General features: G+C 36.1%; 1 pseudogene; it reads right to left on the bottom strand.

Annotated features, from left to right (window-relative positions):
* Window positions 1-228: 228 nt before the first annotated feature.
* LOC133233850 (U6 spliceosomal RNA) lies at window positions 229-321 on the bottom strand (annotated as a pseudogene).
* Window positions 322-4,751: the final 4,430 nt, after the last annotated feature.

Below are 4,751 nucleotides of genomic sequence, written 5' to 3'. Positions count from 1 at the left end.
AATGTATGTTTCCATGCTACCCTTTCATACATCCCACCCTCTCCTTCCTCCCCCCTGCTGCCAGCCTTGTCCGTAAGTTTGTTCACTATGTCTGTGTCTCCATTGCTGCTCTGAAAACAGGTACATCAGTACCATCTTTCTAGATTTCATACATATGTGTTAGTATCTGATAGTCGTTTTTCCTCTTTCTGACTTACTTCATTCTGTATAATAGACTCTAGGTTCATCAAAAGTATGGAGCGCTTCATGAATTTGTGTGTCATCCTTGCACAGGGGCCATGCTAATCTTCTCTGCATCCTTTCATTGCTGTCGAAGCAAGCATCCCGTCTCATTTTTATTCTTGACAAAACTGATGTCTAAAGAGATGAAGTGGCTTGCTCAAAATCGGATGACTAATGAGAACTACAGATAGGGCAGGTACATAGGTTTATAACTCCTGCTTCAAGTGTCTAGTCTAGCCCCACACTTCCTTCCTTAGAAAGATTTTAGAGGTTTATTCCACATGCTGTTAAGGCTTGCCTGCTTTAGACAACTACTTTTGGGTCACTCAGTTAGGCTGTCTTGGTCCATCTTTCTTCCAGGTGTGAAGGATGCAGTAATATAAAAACTATAAAAGAAAGGGAAAATATAAGAAACTATATAAGAAAAGGAAATTTAAAGAAATAGAAGAGTGAGAAATAAGAATCTTAAAGGAAAAGCATTACCAAAACAACCTTGAAACAGAACAAAATGGAAACTCTCAGACTCTTGATTTCAAAACTTATTACAAAGCTATAGTAATCAATATTCTGTGGTACTGATATAAAGGCAGACATTTAGACTAATGGAATAGATAGAGGGCCTGGAAATAAGTCATCACATGTATGGCCAAACGATCTTTAACAAGGGTGTTAAGACCATCCAGTGGAAGAAAGGGCAGTCTGTCTTCAACAAACGATGCTGGGCAACTGGATGAAAAGTGAAGATGTTAGTCATTCACTCCTGTCTGACTCTTTGTGACACCATGGACTGCAGCCCATCAGGCTCCTCTGCCCATGGGATTCTCCAGGCAAGAATACTGGAATGGGTAGCCATTCTTTTCTCCAGGGGAATCTTCTCAACCCAGTGATTGAACCCAGGTCTCTGCATTGCAGGCAGATTCTTTACTATCTGAGCCACCAGGGAAGCCCATATGCAAAAGAATGAAGTTGTACACTTACCTTACGCCACACACAAAAATAACTCAAACTTAATAAAAGACCTAGATGCAAAACCTAAACTATAAAGTTCTTTGGAAGAAAACATAGGGGAACATCTTCATGACATTGGATTTAGCAAGAATTTCTTGGATATGACACAAAAAGCACAGGCAACAAAAGTAAAAGCACCACCTGGACTACACCAAAATTAAAGACATCTATGCATCAAAGGACACAATCAACAGGTCAAAAAGGCAACCTAGAAAATGGCGAAATATTTGCAAATTATTTAACTAATAAGGTGTTACTATCCAGAATATAGAAAAACCTCCTATAATTCGACAACAACAATAAAACAATCTGGTTAGAAAATGGACAAAGAACTAGTATAGATATTTCTGCAAGGAAGATATACAAATGGCCAATAAGCACATGAAAAAATATTCATGACTAATCATTAAGCAAATGTAAATCAAAGCACCATGAGATACTACCTCACACTCAGTAGGATGGCTATTACATAAAACAAACCAACCAGAAGGTAGCAAGTGCTGGTGAGAAGGTGGAGACATTGGAACACTTGTGTATTGCTAGTAGAATTGTAAAATCATGTAGCTGCTTTGGGAAACCTTATGGTGGTTCCTCAAAAAATTAAAAATTGAATTGTCATATGACTCAGTAATTTCACTTCTGGGTATATATCCAAAGGACTTAGAAAGCCAGATCTCAAAGCGATACCTGTACACTTGTGTTTATAGCAGCATTTTTCACAAAAGCCAAGAGGTAGAAGCACTCCAAGTACTTATGGACAGGTAAATGGATAAATGGAATGTGGTATATATTTACAGTGGAATATGATTTATCGTTAAAAAGTAAGGCAATTTTGGCATATGCTGCAACATAGATGAATACTAAGGACATTATGCTGTGATATAAGCCAATTACAAAATAACAAATACTGCATACCTGCAATGTACAAAGTGTCAGAGTAGTCATATTCATGGAAAGACGACACAGGATGCTGGCTGCCAGAAGCTGTAGGCAAGGGAAAATGGCAAGCTGTTACTTAATGGCTATGGCACTTCAGTTTTGCAAGGTAAAATATTCTGAAAATTGGCTGTACAACAATGTGAATATACCACTACTGAACTGTACATTTAGAAATGGTTAAGATGATAAACTGTGATGAGTTCTAACTATAAGTAAAAATAAAATTAAAATAAGAAAAGCATTCAATGTCAACTTATATTCATATTTCTATATCTTCTTCCCAGAAATGTTTATATAATTAATGTACCTGAGAAAATTTAAATGAACACAATTTTTGATATAAGCATATTTGTCGATTCATGAGTAGACAAACATATGGCTCATTTGCATACATATATAAAGTTACCTCATTTTATATTTATTTTTATAATTATATTTTAATTAAAACACTCGTTTTTAAAGTGTCAATAAAAATCTTTAATATGATGTAGAAATAATGTAATTTCAATAATTATAGCAAATATATATATTATTTAAATATCATAAAACATAATTAGGGTTTAAAGACTATACATATTTTATAAAGTTATGAACAGAAAAATAGAATTAAGATTATAATCAGTGCACTGGGACGATCCAGAGGGATGGTATGGGGAGGGAGGAGGGAGGAGGGTTCAGGATGGGGGACACATGTATACCCGTGGCGGATTCATTTTAATATTTGGCAAAACTAATACAATTATGTAAAGTTTAAAAATAAAATAAAATTTAAAAAAAAAGAATGGGGGAGGGGCAAAGCTACAGGGATATATTGTATAACATGGGACATATAGCCAATATTTTATAATATCTATAAATGGCGTATAACTTTTAAAATATGAATCACTGCATTGTATACCTGTAATGCATGTAAAATTGTACAGCAATTATATTTCAACAAAAAAATAAAACAATAAACTAGAAGGATATGAGAAAAAAAAAGATTATAATCAGGAAAAATTATTAGAGAGTCAAAATATCTATGTAATTTAAAAATCACTGCTATTGAAAACAATTCTTTGGACTGGATTATCCATATACATAGTCTCAGTTCAGTCAGTTGCTCAGTCGCGTCCAAATGTGATTCCATGGACTGCAGTATGCCAGGCTTCCCTGTCTATCACCAACTCCTAGAGCATGCTCAAACTCATGTCCGTCAAGTCAGTGATGTCATCCAACCATCTCAACCTCTGTCATCTCCTACTCCTCCTGCCTTCAATCTTTCCCAGCATCAGGGTCTTTTCCAATGGGTCAGTTCTTCACATCAGGTGGCCAAAGTATTGGAGTTTCAGCTTCAGCATCAGTCCTTCTGATGAATATTCAGGACTGATTTCCTTTAGGATTGACTGGTTTGATCTCCTTGTAGTCCAAGGGACTCTCAAGAATCTTCCCCAACACCACAGTTAAAAGCATCAATTCTTCAGTGTTTAGCTTTCTTTATGGTTCAGTTCTCACATCCATACATGACTACTGGAAAAACCATAGCTTTGATTAGACAGACCTTAATAGCTCTGCTTTTTAATATGCTGTCTAAATTGGTCATAACTTTTCTTCCAAGGAGTAAATGTCTTTTAATTTCATGGCTGCAGTCACCATCTGCATTGATTTTGGAGCCCAAGAAAATAAAGTCTGTCACTGTTTCCATTATTTCCCCATCTATTTGCCATGAAGTGATGGGACCAGATGCCATGATCTTCGTTTTTTGAATGTTGAGTTTTAAACCAACTTTTCCACTCTCCTCTTCTTTCACTTTCATCAAGAGGCCCTTTAGTTCTTCTTCACTTTGTGCCATAAGGGTGGTGTCATCTGCGTATCTGAGGTTATTGATATTTCTCCCAGCAATCTTGATTCCAGCTTGTGCTTCATCCAGCCCAGCATTTTGCATCATGTACTCTGCATAGCCTACACTGATCATATCCATTGAACAATTGTGTAATTTATTCTTCACCTTAACTCATAGCCAGAGACTGAGTTTAAAGCTCTCACATTAAGCAAATCAATTTGAGAATTTCATCATTTGTTTATTATTCCCCTTGTTGCAACGAGTAACTATCTGGCCACAGTTAAATTGCTGATTTCTCCATTTCTTTATATCCCTTCCTGGTGAACAAGAATTCTATCATGTACCAAGGATAAAGAAATTTTTCTTAAGATATTGAGGCATAATTCTTAGCTTGTAGAATCTGTTGTCTTTGTGTGCATGAGACAAAAGATGTCCTATACCATTTCCTTATATTCTACCCCCACCTCATCAGTAGCATCCCTTCAAATCTGGATATAAAGGAGAAAAGAAAAAATTAAATTTCAGGTGTAAGTATTTTCCATCCATTTCTTGGAAAGAGTATGGGAGGCATGTCTAACCTGTTCCCTCCATGTGAAAAGTGAACCTAGATTCATTTGCTCAAAATATAAAAGGCACTTGGCCAGGGCCAACACATTACAAAAGAAATAGAGTTTATATTTTCAAGGAACTTGCGGTCTAGAGATGACTAAAGCACACAAATTTGCATACAAATATGTACATACTTGGGAGAAGGCAATGG

This window comes from Bos javanicus, chromosome 20 (assembly GCF_032452875.1).
Source record: "Bos javanicus breed banteng chromosome 20, ARS-OSU_banteng_1.0, whole genome shotgun sequence".
NCBI lineage: Eukaryota > Metazoa > Chordata > Mammalia > Artiodactyla > Bovidae > Bos > Bos javanicus.
This window is presented reverse-complemented; position numbering and strand designations above follow the sequence as displayed.